Consider the following 18049-nt stretch of genomic DNA (forward strand, 5'->3'; position numbering starts at 1 on the left):
CTTCAGATGTTAACCATCCTGTTCTCAAAGAAGCCTTCCTTGAACTTCCTGTCTTGGTCTATTAGATGTTCTCATGGCATCATGTACCTTTCCTTTGCAGTTCTTTCCACTGTTACAGTTTAATGGTATTTGTATGAATTTTTGATTAATGCCAAAAAGGTCCATGAGTGTAGGAATCTTGTTGTTTTCTTTTTATCCTCACCTGAATCCTCAGCATGGAGCACAGTGCCTGATACATAGGAAGTGCTCAATAAATGCTTCTTGATTGAATTCACGAACAGATGACTAAAGAGCTCACTGAGTTGTTTAAGTGGGAATTGTACTTCTTCCACTGGAGAAGTTTTAAGCTGAGGCTACACAAACTCAAAGCTTCTTTTAGAATCTGAGTCTATAATCCCAGGACCCTTGTAATAAAGGTTTACTTGGTTAAGAAAATGGTAGCAAGCTCACTGAATTGCTGTGGCCAACCTCTCAACCACTTGCACATCGTGTAGTTGAAAACTGCCAGAGTGCCACTTAGTGAGCAGAGGAAATGCTCCTTTTTCCCATTCATCTTTGGTCTTTCATTTTATTATGTGCACTGCTCAGCTCCAGGGGGCACCATTCACATAGACTATGATGTTGATGGTGCCTAGTGGAATCGTGCTGCTTAGCATCCCAGGCCTTCAGGTGTGGTTATTAGAAAGGGGTTTAGGCTAAAGGAAAAGAACCAGTAGAAAGGAACTGGTTGAAGAATTAGGATGGAGAGGAAACAAGAAATGGATCAAGATCCTACAGTAAAGCGGAAGAGATGGAGGGGTGGGTCTCTCTTTGAACTGAAGAAGGCTGAGGAGAAGAAGACAAGATGGGCCGGTTGTAAATGAGATGTTGTGTAGCAAGAAGGTGCCCTAGGGGAGAACATTTTGTTTTCTGGACAATTTGAGCTTTTAAATCAGAGACAAATACTTTTCCACTGAACATGTTTTGGGAAAATATTATATGAGGTAAGTTTTCTCAGATTTATCACTTTTCACCAAGAAAATGAGACCTGCTCTAATTGATTTCTGAAATCAGAGGTTCTTGACTTTGTCCCTCTGTCGTGTAGGAGGCCAGCAAGACCAGGTTTTTATAGGGTTTGGGTCCAGAGGACAATCATTCAGTCTCTCCTAATGTGGGAGAAGTTCCTGTCTACTGGCTCACTTCCCTCAATGTGGGAATTCTCTCCTAATCCCCTATTAGCTCACAGCCCTCTTTTTCCAAAACCCTAGGCTTATGCCACTCTGTTTTGGTATCTTTGGACCTCAGCGCTTCTTAGTGAAGGCCTCAGTTTTTCTTTAGAGATAGGAGGGTAGGGCTCAATCTCTCACCATCTTACCACCTGTGAGGACGGGGACACTGGAGCACCCACTGTGTGTTGAGAGAAGAGATCAGACATTGGAGCCTCCAGTTCAGGTGTTTGCTAATGGCCCCAATTTGGGCCAACAATTCTTCCATATCAGACATGAAGTCTTGGCTCAGAAGATGGGGAAGGAGAGTGAGGAGAGTCCCATTATAAAGGATAAGAGAGAAGCAGTCATTTCTGTTAAGACAGGGGACAGCTGGCAAGATAGGATACCTACAATGCCACTGTTGAGGCCAGGGAAAGAATAGTGAAGGTGTGTATATGCACGTGTGTGTGTGTAGTGGTGACAGAGATGTTGAATCTGGGATTGGAAGGGGAGCACAAGTGGGTCTCAGGAGTTTAGGAGGCCTGCAGGTTAAAGAACAGGACTCTAGGGCCTGTAGGTTGGGGACTGAGAGGCAGTTGAGACTGAAAGAAGGTTCAGGATGCATATCAACAGACTAAAATCTGCATAGTCACATTTTTTTGGGGGGGGGGGTCATTTTTACCACTCCCTCCATAGGAGCTGCTCAGAATGAGACACATCTAAAGCTCCGAGAAAGGACATGCAGTGTAAACTGAGTACAAGTTTTTCATTCACATCTTGCACAATGTTTGTTACAAGTGCATTGTGGGGCTTTCCCATCAGCACCTTCTCCACGGCCACTCACCCAGTGTATAACAGTCTTAAATCATCTGGTTAGAACTGACTAGGTTTATTAAGGTCTTTTACATAAATCTTCCAGCTCAGGAGCAAAGCTGAGAAGAAGACCAGGATTAGGGAGGGTGAGTCTGGTTATTCATCTCTTCCCCTAAGCCACCCTATGTGAACACAGGAGCTGCTACTCCTTAACCCCCTTCCTACCTCGCAGTGGTGTATATTCTTTATTCTTCTTTCTCACCTAGGTGTCAAAATAGCTTTCCTTAACTTGTTCTGAAAAGATAAGAATGAACCGAGAGAAAAAAATTTAACCTACGTAACATTTAGGGCTAATGCAGTGTTTTTTTTTTTAAGCTTTATTTTTAATTGTTAAGAATAAGACAAACATTCTGAGCTTTTAAAAATGAGTGCCTAGATTGGGTCCCCCAAGAAGCAGACTCTGAGGCCGAGATTTATGCGCAGGAGGTATATTGTGGAGTGCTTTGGGGATCAACACCCATGGGGGAGTGAGGGAAGGGGGTTCAGTCAGAGGGTGGAGTTGAAACGTGATGCAGTTGTAATAGAGGCCTCAACTGATTTTATGGGGAGCTGGGATGTTTCACCTTGAGGCAAGGGGGCCAAGCCTTTATTCTTCCCTTCCTACAACGCTGCTCAGCCATCGGATTCAGGCTGCCCTGGAGAAGGGGGTGTGCCTTTGGGTCAGGCAGCTCCTTCAGCCGAAACCAGGTCCAGAGAGGGACTCAGCTGAGAACTATCAGCCATCAACCCTCAGTGTCTGAGGGGATGAATGCCTCAGTCCTGAAAGGGAGAGCTGGAGAGAGTATCACAGCATCCACTACAGCGGGCACACAACAAGAAGAGGCAATTCAAACAGGGAGAAATCATTTCCATGGTAAGAGTGTGAAACAAGTGTCCAGCCTCATGAATAATGAAAAGTGTGCAAAATTAAATAATATACTACTCACCCTATCAGATCTGCGATCGAAAACAAAAGATTGGTCATGAATAAAGGAATTACAACCATTGTACTCTGAGATCCCAGGATGGTGAGGGTGATTGATTTAAGACTTGGAATACTGATAGCAGAAGTCATGAGAATAAATGTGATGGCTCAGAAAAAGAGTGCATAAAAAACAGAATAATCCTACTAGCTGGGAGGAAAATTAATATAAGATCCACAGGACAAAATGTGTTTAAGAAAGCTCTATACCATTGTGCCTGGAAGACTTTTTCCCATGTGAATTTACAGAATTTACAAATTCCCAATTGAATTTACAGAATTGCCCCTATAGCAGGGGCAGAGACATTTTGGTGAAAATTCCTAACCAGAGGGTAAAGAAATTTGGCTGTTCAGACTAGCGGGAGGAAGCTTGAAAGGCAAAAGAGTGGTGATGAAGTTGGTTGTGAATTAAGGTATGCAATGACCAATTATCTTTCATAGCTATCAATGACAAAAAAGGGGAGAATATTTCTGACCTCCGGGCTTAAAATGTAACCTAGGCCAGAGAGGGAAATAAAATTACACCTCTGTTACCTATCCGAGTTCCAAGTGCCATGAAGGAGAACTGTAGTGGATATTGTGCTAACTGGAGAAAGGTTATGCCATCTACAGCAGAGACCTATGCACTATTCAGAAAGCAGTTTCTGGTGTCCAGTCTAGAGGAGATGGAGCATCTGACCAAGGGGTATCAGATCACCACACAACCAGAACTGTCCATCATGAACCATTTTCTTTCAGACAGCCAAACTGTAAGATCGAGTGAGCCCGGCAGCAACCCATCCTAAGATGTAGGTGGTACACTGGGATAGGGCACAAGTAGGGCCAGAGGGCACAACTAAGGTGTATGAACAGGTGGCCCAGATCCTGTGTCATCATGTACGTCTCCCTCAGCACCAGCTGCACGAGGGATCTCTTATGACAGCTGATGGGGGAAAAAGAAGTTGAGCTTGGTTCACAAATGGGTCAACTTCTGCTGCACCAGAACACACTCAGATGTGGTACTGAAAGATAGTAGTGGGGAAATCCTCTCAACGGGAAAATTTCTGGGAAGTATACCTTGTCATATGACTTTCCCAAGGCATGAAGATACATGGATGGATTCATAGGCAGTAGCCAGTGGTCTGGCTGGCAGTTTTGGGGCCTGGAAGGAGACAGATTAGAAGATCAGGGACAAGGAGGTCTGGGGAAGAGGCATGTAGGTGGACTTACAGGAGGTGTGAAGATCTTTGTTTCACACATACATTATCCCACCAGAAGCTAATTCATTATAGAAGAGGCACTATACAACAAATGTAGACAAAGTGAATCAGTCAAGGGACATCATTCGGCCTCTGTCATTAGCTACCTGTATGTTTGTACGAGTGCTTTAATAGGGTAGTCACGGTGGGAAGGAGGCTATGCATGAGTTCAACTGCTGATCTAGCTATTGCTTCTGGTGAAGTGCCAGCCTGTTAGCACCAGAGACCAACACTGAGCCCCTAGTACAGCATCATCCCCTAAGGAAACTAACCAATTGCTTGGTGCCAACCTGACTACATTGGATCCCTTGCACACTAGAAGGGGCAGCTATTGTCTTGACCAGGGTCAACACATATTCTTTATATGGTTTATCTTTCCTGATTCAGGGCCTCAGCCAACACCACTATCTGAAACCTTATAGAGTGCTTGGTATCAGCAAGGAACCAAAGCTCAGAGTTCCACTTTACAGCAAAAGAGAAATGGTAGTTGGCACATGATCATGGAATCCTCTAGTTCTATCACATATTTCATCACCTAGAAGTCACCTACATGGTAGAACAGTAGATTGGTCTTTATAAGACCAGCTAAGGTCTCAGTTTAGAGTTAACACCCTATAAGGATGGGCTACCATCATCCAGGACACCCTAAATCAATGACCATTATATGGTGCTGTTCTCTGTCCCCAAAAGGTAGAAAACATGGATCTGGAAACTAAAGGATGGAAGTAGGAGTGACCCCACTTACCATCACCCCCAGTGACCCTCTTGGGAATCTATGTTTTCCATACTGCACCTTTAGCTCTGCAGCTCTAAAAGGGGCCACTTCCATCAGCGGACACAGTAAGAATCCCACTGAACTTAAAGCTATGGCTGTGGCTCAGGCTCTTCCAACCCCATGTGCCAAGAGAACAGCAGGCAAAAAAGGAAATGCAGGGGATAATCAGGGCTGTAACTACTCAATGGGGCAGCAAAGGATAAGTGTGGTGCTCGAGAGATCCATGGATTGCCTCTTGGCATTCCCACGCCCAGTTTTAACGGTAAATGGACAAGTGCAGTAGCCATAGCCTGACAAAGACATAGTAGATTTAGGCACAGACACCTTAGGGATGACGATCTGGGTCACTTCACCAGGTAAGCCACTTAGACCATCAGCATGGTGAGGGAAATGTATAATGGGAGGTGGAGGGGGGAATGATGATGAGTATCCTTATGGCCTCAATTTAGCTGTGGCAGTGGGGTCTGTAGTCTAACCCACTAAACCTTCTCTTGTAAGTTTCCTAACAAATCAGGTCAACCAGAATTATGGAAAGCCATTCCCATGGATCTGAGAGTTACAAGAGGTGAGCTGCTATGGATATTGTGGAATTCACTCAGATCACTCAGATTCCCTCTTTAAGGCCAATGCATCTAATCCCCAGCTGCTGGGGATTTCAGACACCACCTGCCCACAGCTGCATCCCTCACTCGTAATTGCACTTGGAACAAGGAACTGCTTTGCTCAAGTTTCTGCACCCTTCGCAGGGAGCATCGCCTAGCTAACAACTGGCTACTAAAAGGATACAAAGGACTCTTTGCTTTGCTTCAATTTGGGACAACTCCAGAGGTCCATACCAGACTTGTTCAGAGCTGTACAACTCCATAGCTAAGGTGTTAACTGCAATCCCATTGTGGGTTTCCCGCTCCCTCTGCCCTTTCTTGCCTTCCTGATTTTCTTACAGGGCTACCTCCAAGAACACTCTTTGATAAACTTTCTACATGCATTCCCTGTTTCAGAGTCCATCTCCATGAATCAGTAGTCTGTCAAGGATGATCATTGGTTGATGGAACCCAATAGTGCCAAAATAGTTCTTTATGTAATGAAGAAAATCATTTTAATTGTTTACACAAGGATTCTTTTCAGGCAGAGTAGTGTCTTTTGTTCAGGAAAATATCTTGATAAACTGATTGATAAAGAATGGGACTCAAGAGCAAGAATCACAGCAACAAAGTAGAATAATTAAATCGCTCTGCTGCCATAAAGAGTGGAATTTGTTTGGGGAGGTTAGAGACGAAAGAATGGAGAGAGATGGTACGATTAGAGGAGGTGTTTTATGCAGGAGAATCAGCCAGCAGTTGGTAGTTAAAGGATATTTGTAAGAAAGGAGATATCTCAAGTTCAATGTGAGGTTGCTGCCATTACTGAACTTGCTCCAAATTTTTGAGAAAATATAAAACACCTAAATTGTTTATGTAAATAGGATTTCTGTGAAAATTGTGGAAGGAGCTGAACAGAGAAAGGCAGCCCACAAGGAGGCTGGAGCTTGGAAGCTAAGAGGACTTGAGAACACACCTCCCTGGGAACTTGTAGAAATGTTGAAAAAGCTTTGGATTTCCATAGACTGTAGAAAGGAGGTTCAATCCAGTGTTCTCTGGAACTTAAAGGGCAGCATCTAATATCTGGATTACACTAACACAGAATTGATCCACCAGGGAAGTTTGAAAATGGAAGTGACTTTAAATTTCTGAGACTGAAGTGGGAATTCTTGGAAAGAGACTATGGGTATTCAAAGCAAAATTTTGCATCACTTGAGGATATCTGATCAAAACCATATGGCTGTCTTGGGGTCCTAAAGGTAGAAAGGGCAGGGATCTCAGGTCTGGATAATGTAGCCAATATTTCTTTGGTGATTTCTGAGGCCAGAATTGGCTCCTTGGAGAAAACTCCGATGCCAGGCCATCAAGAAGCTGATAGGAATCATGAATATGAAGTTCTTTTCAAGCGCTGCTGGGCCTCCTTATCATAATAACACTCTGTTCTCTGCTAATCATTCTATGGCAACTGCCTTGCAGCTTTCACTCTTGAAAGCATTGTGTGAAGTGAGGCAGCTGTGAAGTCTTCAGAAAGTAACCTGTTAATGGGAACGTATCTGTCCCTGCGGCAAAGGTGCCAACGGAGACAGAGAAGACCCTTCCTGGTGTCTCCAAAGGAGAAAGAGCAGGGAGGAAGCCCTCAAAGTTACATCTACAGGCTTTATCCTCTCTGGGGTCATAAATAACATGGTCTTATCCTGAGGGGAGACCTCATTTTGTCCATGGCAGTAATTTAGAGACTGTGCTATGCCCCTGAGGTTTTTTGGAGTGGTCATTCCTGACTATGTGAAGCTTTTGCCAACTATGGATGGAGGGTGCGTCTCTCCTGTGGCCAGCTGCCCTCTTCATGTCCACACTGGAGTAGCTCTGAAGGAAGGTTCAATGGGCAATGTCACCTTCCTTCTAGGCTAGCCTCAAATCCTACCTGTGCCCTGTAAAGAGCTTACTGACTTTGCTGTTATTCCAAACCTTCAGGCAGAAATCTGCTTGGTGTTTGGTTTTTAGGGTAGTATGGCATTTGAAATATGTGATCAGAAAAGTCCAGGCATAGTTGGGAAGAAAACACACAGGATTATGAAGTCTAATTTTGTCTTGCAAATCATGTGAACACAAAACTTAATCATGCTATATTTGCAAAAATACTACTCTTAGGTAAGTGGCATGGCGTCCTTTGTTGGTACATACCAATTCCTTCATTCAATGAACATTTATTGAAAATCTGCTTGTGCAAAGTACTTGCAATTTTGGGGAGACCGTCTGCAAGACCACTCTCACTTTTAACACCAAAGGCAAGTTTGGGAGGTTTCCCAAGATGACCCTCATGTTTGATAATTCACTGGAGGATTCACAGAATTCACTGTAAGCTGTTATACTCACAGTTATGCTTTATTATAGCAAAGAGGTACAGATTAAAATCAGCAAGAGAACAGATGCCTAGAACAGAGTCCAGGAAGGTTCTAAGAACAGAGCCTCCAGTTGTCCTCTCTCAGTGGAGTCATGAATAGGCTACTCTCCTGGCAAAAATATGTGACAATATGCATGGAGTATTGCCAACCAGAGAAGCTCACCTGAGCCTTGGTATCCAGAGTTTTTATTGGAGGTCTATCATGCAGACATGATTGGTAGCTTATGTGGCTGACCTATAGTCTCCAGTCCCTCTGGAGGCTGAGCTGATACTGCTTGGCTTAAAACCTCCACCATAAATCACACTGTTAGACTATCTGGTGTGGCCCAAGGCTCCTAGGTACACACAGATGCTCTTATCAGATAGGATATTCTGAGTCTAGTGATCACCTCCGAGTAACTGAGGGAAAATGCCAGACTTCCCTTTAAAGAGGTTAATTCTTTACTACACAGAAATGTTCTAGGCTGTAGGGAAATGTTCTAGGCTCTGCTCTCAGCAGTAATCAAAACAGATAAAAATTCCTGCCCTCTTGGAGTCTACTATCACATTTAGAATAAAGCCCCAAAGATACATGCTCCAAGCCCCTAGTGGCTTATTAGCCTGAAGTACATTATTTTCCTAGAAACAGTTCCCCAAACAGTCCTAGACATTTCCAGGGATACTTGCAAATATACCCTAAATGTTATTCATACTAGGATCATGTATTCTCTTAGAATCCTGGGAAAAAAGAGTAGAGGACAGATGTCTTTCTTACAGATGAACAGAACACCTGGCAGCATTTCCTTCAGATGGGGTTCCCACAGCTGAGCTGTTGAGTTACTAGCGAGAGAATTCTTTGTTTTATACTTTAGCTCTCTCCTTTGCATAGTGATCAAATGGTGGAAATCATACCCTGTGCTTGGAATGACTACTCGTTCCAAACTCTAGGCTTTGTGGTTCCACCTGGTCTGTTCTTCCAGCCTTCTTTCTCTGTGGTAGTGCTCTATCATTCTAGTTTAGCCTCCTTCAGGGATGTGGTCCATTGGATAGATCTGAACACCTGTTCTCTGCTGTTGGGGACCCAGGGAACTGGTGTCCGATTCGTAGCTGAAAAAGCCAAAGTGGTCATGGAACAGAGTTGAGCCTGCATTTGGAAAATAACTGCATTCCCTCCAACGGGTGGGCAAAGCCCAGGAATTCTCAGAAATGGTGTAGAAATATTGGCCAGGATTAATAAGAATCCTGCCCAAGAGTACAGCATGCCAGGGGAGATTCTAGGACACACAACAGGAAGATGCTGGGTATGGAGTACAGAGAGGAAGAAGCCAGTCAAAGGAGTACTGTGTACAGCATGGCGGCGGTGGTCAGAGGCACCTCTCAGGAGAATCCACAAGAGAAAGGGTCAGCTTTAAACACCTGCCAAGTCCAGAGAGCACAAAGCCATCTTGTGACAGTATTAGCCAAGTGTGAACTTTTTCACTCCTCCCTGTTCCTTCTCCCTCTTTGGACTCCAATCTCAGAGGGGCCAGAAGCCCTTAGGAATCTGAGAGAGGAGCCATGTGGAATAGAGAAAAAGATAGTTCCCTGAAGCCTGCAGTTTGCCTGCAGTGACCTTTGCTCAGGGAGAAGGGAGAAGATGTATCTTTGCAATGAACATTGAAGTATCGATTAACATATTGTAGTGGACATTCTAATTTCATAATTAAGACTACGCCCGTGACTTAAAGTAAGCCCTGGCATGTAAAGGTGTGTTTAATTAAATGATCCACTATTGATGAGGACTCTCTGTACAGACAGAAGAAGGAGAGCGGTTTACTTCTAGCTCTCTTTCTTCTTGCATAAAGTTTTGATCTTATCTTCCTTGGCCTGCAGCCACCCCCGCCCCTCACATGGTTTTGAGATCTTAGATCAGGTCAGCCAGGAGCATCCCGCAAGCCTTGTCTGTTTTCAGCTTGGACAATGTCCCACTGAAGCCAGGTACCTGAGGGTCACTGTAAATATTCAATAAGATTACCTTTTGACTTTGTTATGAAAAGAAGTCAATTTTGTTAATTTGCTGTTTTCCTGTTTATCCTGAGGGGTAACTCAAGGGTCACAAGGATTTATGAGCTTGTTTCATATAAGAAAGAGAATGCCGTCAAGGATCACCAGATAACAAGCTTGCAGCTGCTTTGAGGCCCAGAGATCAGATTGCCTAGGGGCTTTTCGTGAGTGAAAGAAACACAGACTTCCCCTTTGTTTCTCTGGAACTCCTCCTGCCGTATCCCCTAGCTCTATAAAGACTCCCTGCTTTCTTCTCCTGTTAAGGCAGATTTGAGAGAAGCTGTCCTCCCACCTTCTTGGTCACTTCGAATCAAAGCTTTTTCCGTCTCCACACACCAATGTCTCAGTGTTTGGCTTACAGTGCATCGGGCACACTAACCTGAGATTAAGAGGTTCAATATCACCATAAGAATCCACTTTATTTGGGGGGCATATGTTCTTAAAGTAGTAAATATGTGCTTGTTAGCATTCAAGCTCCCCCCACACAGCCAGTCTCTCCTGAAGTTTGAGTAAGTACATGGCTGGATCCTTAGAAATCTGTCCTCATCCTTTTTTGCCTAGGCTCTTGCATTAGATTGCCGTAGGTCTCCCTGACTCTGGACCCTTCTCTACAGTGCTCACTGAAGTTCTGATCACATTACTCCTTCGTCTAAAACTCTTCTGTGGCACCCTATTTTCTGCAGGAGAGAAGCCCCCAAGTCTCTTAGCATCAAGAGCTGTTGTGGTGTAGCTTCTATTCACTTCTCCAGTTTGTTTCTGACACGTCCTCACAGTCCCTTTTCACTCTGGCTCAGAGAACTAAGCAACTTGTCTAATATCACTTTCAGATCAAAGTTTTGAGGGGCTTGCAGCTTAAGCAATCATGCACCACATAACGGTGTTTTGGTCAATGACAGGCAGCATGTAAGACAGTGGCCCCATAAGATTAGTGGCATACAGCCTGAGCGTATAGTAGGTTATACTATCTAGGTTTGTGTAAGTACACTCTACCATGTTTGCACAATGATGAAATCGACTAATGACACATTTCTCAGAATGTATCTGTGTTGCTAAGTAACTCATGACTGTATAATTTTTGGGATCTTCTTAACAAAATTCAAAATTACCCAAACAAAAGTAGACACCGAAGTGAGTACTTATCAAGAATGAGAAAATAAATCACAACAAATTAACAAATTTCACAAAGCTAAAATACACCTCAAACATCACAAAATTCAGAAAAATAAAATACTTTTCTTAATTAACTATCTGACACATCTCTGTAATACTTTTTTTCCCCTTCAGGTCTGTTGCACACTCTTTGATCACCTTTTGATGTGACAATAACTTTTTGTGTGTGTGTGAGGAAGATTGGCCTTGAGCTATCATCTGTTGCCAATCTTCTTCCTTTTGCTTGAGGAAGATTGTCACTGAGCTAACATCTGTGCCAATCCTCCTCTACTTTATATATGAGATGCTGCCACAGCACGGCTTGATGTGCGGTATGTAGGATTCTGTGCCTGGAATCTGAACCTGTGAACCCCAGGCTGCCTAAGCGGAGTGCACTAACTTACCTACTACGTCACTGGGCTGGCCCCATGACAATAATTTTTTAACGGATAATTTAGAAAAGTTTCTTTCTACTTCACAATTCATTGGTAATGTCTTGTAACTTTCTGGGATTTTGTCAAATGTGGGCACCATGCAGTTTTTACCTCGTCTACCAAAAAATACAACCCTATTGGCCATAGTGAACTTTTGTTAGAAACTTCAAGTAACAGATCAGTGATCAATCGTACCCTAGGAATAATCTTCCCACTTTTTTTTCCTACATCATTGATTTTTTCCCCCATGATATTGACTTTTTAAGAGAATAGGCCAGCTTTTTAAAAATTATTTTGTTGAGGTCATACTGATTTATAATATTGTGTAATTTCAGGTGTACATTATTATATATCCGTTTCTACATAGATTGCATCATGTTCACCACTAATAGTCTAATTTTTATTGGTCACCGTACATATGTGCCCCTTTACCCCTTTTGCCCTCCCCTCACCCCCTTCCCTTCTGGTAACCACTAATCTGTTCTCTTTATCTATGTGTTTGTTTGTCTTCCACATATGAGTGAAATCACACAGTTTGTCTTTCTCTGTCTGGCTTATTTTGCCTAGCATCATACCCTCAAGATCTATCCGTGTTTTCACAAAGGGCACAATTTTGTCTTTTTTATGGTTAAGTAGCATTCCATTGTGTGAGTGTGTGTGTGTGTATACACACCACATCTTCATTATCCATTCATCCATTGATGGGAACTTGAGTTCCTTCCACATCTTGGCTATTGTCAATAATGCTGCAATGAACATAGGGGTGCATAAGTCTCTTTGTATAGCTGATTTCATGTTCTTTGGATAAATACCCAGTAGTGGATAGCTGGGTCATATGATATTTCTATTTTTAATTTTCTGAGAAATCTCCATAGTGTTTCCCATAGTGGTGCACCAGTTTGCATTCCCACCAGCAGTGTATGGGGGTTCCTTTTCCTCCACATCTCCTCCAACATTTTTTATTTCTTGTTTTGTTAACTACAGATAGGCTAGTTTTTTTGTTTTCGTTTTTAATGCTCTACTTTCTGGATTTGTCTGTTTCCTCATAGTGCTATTTAACCTGTTCCTGTATCCCTTGCATTTCCTGTAGGCTAGAGATGAGGGCTAAAGCCTTGATTATCTTCAAGTTAAACATTGTTGGCAAGAATTCCTCATAGGTGATGCAAGGTACTTCATACTGAATCACTCAAGGAGACACTAATCTCAGATTGTTCCACAACTGGTGATGCTTAATTTAGTCATTTGGTTAAGATGGTGACCGCCAGATGTCGCCATTGTCAAGTATATTTTTTGCTCGCAATTATAAAGTGGAGTCGCTTGAAAAATATTCTCATTGACAAACATTCTTGTTTAGAGTTTTAAAGCACACCCCTCCCCCCCACTGTAATGGATTTGGGGGTCTCTTTGTCATCTTGATGCAGTGCTCTGTAATTCATCTTTAAGTGGCTCAAACATGTAGAAATCAGAAGGCACAGCATTATGCTAGACACCAGACTGTGGGTTTTCATACGTTTATATGTTTCATCCATTGCAATCACATTTCCTTTTGGTGCTCCTCAGCAACCTTTTTTTCCGAAGATCATCAAATCTTTGTTATAAATAAAAGCTGATAGTGTGTGTGACTTTCTTAAAAGAATGAGGTGTGTCACAATGGAAAACATAAATCAGGCAATGGTTTTAGTTAGAGAAAAGTGATTAAAATTTTAGAAAATTAAAATTCAGGAAAAATAATCGAAAAGGCTTTATAGACATTGCTAGTGATTTAAAGAAAATGGGGAAAGAAAATTCTCAACTCCTTTCTACCAGTTCCCAGAGCCTTATGAGGTGTTTCAACTTTAAAGAAAAAGAATATCCTCTTGTTTATTGATATTTGCAACAGGTGGTGCTATAGGAAGGGCCCTGAAGACCACCAGCAACTCTTGAGAGTGTCTGTTTCCATACAGCCTCACCAACAGGGCAGGTTGCTAGATATGGAATTTTTGCCAATATGATGGGTAAGAATTTTATCTCGGTATAATTTTAATTTGCATTTCTCCTCTGAGTGGGCCATTTACCTTTATTCTTCTGTGATCTGTTCATATTTCCCCCCCCCCATTTTTTCCTTTGATGTCGTTGATTACTTTCTTTTCAAATCTTAAAAGGTTTTTATAATATTATTGACACTAACACTTTGTGATACATTACTAATTTTTTTTCTCAGTTTGTCACTTATCCCTTGATTTTTCTTATAGTGTTTTTTGCCATGAAAAAGTTTCCTGGCTTTTGTGTAGTGAATTTTATCAATATTTTCTTTTATTGCTCTATTTTGAATCATAATCAGGCAAGTTTCCCTCACTGCCAGAATGTAAAGGAATTCATCCAGATTTTCTTCTAATTCTTATTTTTTCCCTTCATATAGCTCTCTGATCCATTCAAAGTTTATCTTAGTGTTATCTTTTTCCATGTCTAATTAGTTGTGGCAACGCCACTTATTAAAATTCTGCCCTTGGCTGCAGCTGCTCTCCAGCTTTTTCAGGACCCAAACAACTGCAGTTGCTGTTCCGAGGATGGTGACCCGTGTGTATATTTCATCTTCCTCTGGCTGTCTGGCGATTAAGAAGAAACAGCAAGATGTGCTTGGTTTCTTAGAAGCTAACAAAATAGGATTTGAAGAAGAAGAGATTGCATCCAATGAAGAAAATTGGAAGTGGATGAGAGAAAATGTACCTGAAAACAGTCAACCAGCCACAGGGTACCCCCTGCCACCTCAGATTTTCACTGAAAGCCAGTACCGTGGGGACCATGAGGACTTCTTTGAAGCCAGAGAAAACAGTGCAGTGTATTCCTTTTTAGGCTCGACAGGCCCACCTGGTTCAAAGGAAACAGAAGCTCAGCAAAGCAGCATGAAGCTTAACCATTCCGCCTTAAGCATCTTGAAAAAGGGATCTCCATTGCTTTTATAAAATAACAAAATTATCTTGGCTTCAAAAGAAATAGGCTTAAGGTTGAAATAATAGATTAGTTGCTGTTTTTGCATGTAAGCAATCAAAATGAAAACGTAATTAAAATGTGAACATTATGATGAGGAGAATGGGGGATGAACATAAATTTTTCAGTAGACGTCATAGAATAGTATTATCTGCCAAGGCATTTTATGTACTTCAATGACTTTAAAAAGCAAACACGTTTCCCCTTTTTTCGTGTTATTATTTCAGCTTAAGTATATCTGTAGCTCTACACTGAGGAGTTCAAAAAAGAGAGAGAGAAAGAATCTGTCTCTTATTCCCAAATTGCCTCATTAATTTTAGCGAAATACGCACCTTTTTGATGTGACATTATTGTGATCAAAAAGTAGTTTCAAGTAATGTTTATGTGTCCAACATTATAATTTCCTACGGCAATTATAATATTCCCATTCTTTTGTAGCTGAAACTTCCATGTACTGAACCACAGGTTTTCAAGGCTTCTAAATGTAGCCTTTTATTGCATATTTCAGCAATCAGAACAAATAACTTCCCCCCCACACACAAAAAAGATGCATTCAGTTGATAAGTCCCTTGCTTAACTACACAGCTATGATGCAACCATGCTTCTAAGTTGCTTGCCCCAGTGAAATATGCACATGTATGTTATGGAAACGGGATGGCAAGTAAGTTTAAAATGGCATACTTTTGCAAAGAGCTCAGACTTTTAATTAACTATTATAAAATAGGTCAGCGTTCATTGCCCAAGACTGGTTTTCCTTGGATCTTGGTTGAAAAAATCTTCGAGATTTCCCCCTTATAAAACAACTGTGATCATGAATGCCACCCTCTCTCAGATGTTTGATCTCTTTGTTCCAGCTTAGGCACATGTTGTGTGAATCCACTAATCTAAGCAGAGAGAATCTTTTCTATGCCTCTATTGCAGTGAATGGCACAAGTATCAGATAGAGGGGTCAGTTTTTAAAATCTTAATTCTGAAAACTTCTAAGAAGACAAGAAACATTATGGCTTAAATCACTTACCCAGAAGATGTACATATTGTACTTTAGTTCCACACCACTTTATTACTAAAAGCAAACTCCTTTCCCTTTATATTACTTTATCATATCATTTGCTGTATGCAATTCTGTGCTCTTTGCCCAAGTCAACGTATAATGAAGACATGGCTTTGTTTACTGAGATTCAAACTTCATGTCACGCTTTAAAATAAGCTGAGTACTTTTTAGAAACAGTAAAAAAAGAAAATTCTACCCTTTCCCCACTGACTGGACATGCTGCCTTATTTTATATGAAATTTCTATATGCACTCGGTTATATACCTGGATTCTCTGTTTTGTTTTTTCTCCACTGGCCTTTCTATTTAGTCATTTGTATGTTCCTTGGTTGATGCTTGATTAATTCAATGGAATAGACTGAATTCCTTTAAACCATTAGTCCCATTCATGAACAGGAAGGGTACATCCCATGATGAACAGGAATTTTTAAGTTGGTCCTAGCTCACAGACATTTGGACAGGCAGGCTTTCAACACCTTCCTCTCAAATCCTGTTATTTATGGGGATGGTTATCTTGACTTCCAGAGGGCATGTTTAACCCCAGGAAGTCTCACTTAAATCTTAATTCTCAAAGTACTGGTATGAACAAGGCTATAATTCCTCAAGGCTTCCCATTTAATACCACTGTGACTTAACACCTATAGGTTAAAAAGATTTTTAAAAAGATTAAGGCAATCTTTTTAGTTTTATACTCTCTATATCCACGGAATTACTGAATAATTTCCTGCGGTCTAAAACATGGCCACAGGTATCTGTCCTCCCAAAATAGTGAATATATGTTCCTTTATTTTCTTTTTTTTGAGGAACATCAGCCCTGGGTTAACACCTGCTGCCAATCCTCCTCTTTTCGCTGAGGAAGACTGACCCTGAGCTCACATCTGTGCCCATCTTCCTCTGCTTTATATGTGGGACGCCTGCTACAGCATGACTTGCCAAGCAGTGCCATGTCTGCACCCGGGATCCGAACTGGGCTGCTGAAGTGGAATGTGTGAACTTACCCACTGCGCTGGGCTGGCCCTGTGCATATATGTTCTTTTCACAGTCCTTTCTTTCTTTCCTTCTCTCTCTCTATATAATATTTGGATTATTAATAGGGATTATTTAAATTTCCTGTATCCTTATTTTTTGTTTATTTGATCTGTCATTTTCTGGGTTAAAAAATTCTATGATGATGGGTATAGAGTTTTAGTGTTATAAGATGAAAAGAGCTCCGGAGGTGGATGGTGGTGATGGTTGCATAACATTATGAATGTTTTTAATCCCACTGAACTGTATACTTAAAAATGGTTAAGATGGTAAATTTTATGTTATGTGTATTTTACCACAATAAAATAAAATCCCATTATGATTATGATTTTACCTATTTCTGTTTAGTCAAGTCTTATATGTAGGATTTGAATGGGAAAAAGCAGAAGAAAATGTACAGTATGACATCATTGATATAAAGTTTTTAATTCATGCAAAACATGCTATATATTTTCCAAGGAGTCACGTATATGCAGCAAAAGGCTTAACATATGAATGGGACAAGAAAAAGGAAAAAACATTTTTTTTCAAGCCCAAGGTACTTAGAATTTAACCCTGGGTGCACCAGTGTCTTGCAGAGAGATGCAGAATCATCTTCCTTCATAGACTGGCTCCTAAAAAGGCTCCTGAACCCATCAGCCCCTAAGCCCCCAGATCAGGGGCTGCTCCTTCCCCTTCCACACAGCTGGCACATTTGACTCACCTGTAGCCTGAACTTGGGCCTAGGCTCCAGCTGAGGGCTAATTAAAGGAGGAAAGTATTTGAGCACATGAGCCCTACCCTACCAGGACGTCACAACTCTTGGCCTTGGCAGCTCAAAGAACAGTGAACATGGGCTTCAGGCTGCTGGCAGTGGGCTTCCTGGCTGCAAGGGAGACTTCAGATGGCTAAGCTCTGCCCTAGGGTCTGGAAAAATGGCCCTGCTCTCTGTCTCTCTATGGACTCATCATGCTACATCACTCATGGTGCTCGACTGAGGGGCAGGTTGAGACCAGCCTACAGCACACAGGACAGATCAGGCCTACAAACCAGTCTTATTTGGTCCACACAATCATGGCATTACTTTAAATCAAGACATTTCACGTATATCTCCAGGTTCCTGGCTTTTCCTGGAAAGGTATGAAGTCCTGGCAGTGTTCATCCACAATAGCTCCCGGAGGTCAGTAACAGGACCCCAGCAGCAGCTCGCTTCCCCGTCAATAGTCAGTTAGCTGTAGCAATGAAGGTGTTTTTTCCCCCTCCATTTATGTTCTCTCCTTTCGTCTATTTCTTAACATCACAACACAACAAAACACACCAGAGGCTTCTTTTTACCTCAGAGCTTCCAACTATGGATGTCATAAGCTGAGGCTAAAGCGTGACCACTTGCTTTGGATTCTGTGCACTCT

General features: G+C 41.8%; 1 long non-coding RNA gene and 1 pseudogene across 1 annotated transcript in view; both read left to right on the forward strand.

Moving 5' to 3' along the window:
• The window catches only part of LOC139079578 (uncharacterized), a 48568-nt gene extending 31588 nt beyond the window's left edge, over positions 1-16980 (forward strand). The window contains exon 3 of the long non-coding RNA XR_011533303.1: positions 16439-16980. This is a non-coding gene — a long non-coding RNA (uncharacterized lncRNA). The remainder of the gene's footprint in view (positions 1-16438) is intronic.
• Positions 14044-14691, forward strand: LOC103546531 (adapter SH3BGRL pseudogene; annotated as a pseudogene).
• Positions 16981-18049: the final 1069 nt, after the last annotated feature.

The sequence above is a fragment of the Equus przewalskii genome, chromosome 26 (genome assembly GCF_037783145.1).
Source record: "Equus przewalskii isolate Varuska chromosome 26, EquPr2, whole genome shotgun sequence".
In the NCBI taxonomy this organism is placed as follows: Eukaryota; Metazoa; Chordata; class Mammalia; order Perissodactyla; family Equidae; genus Equus; species Equus przewalskii.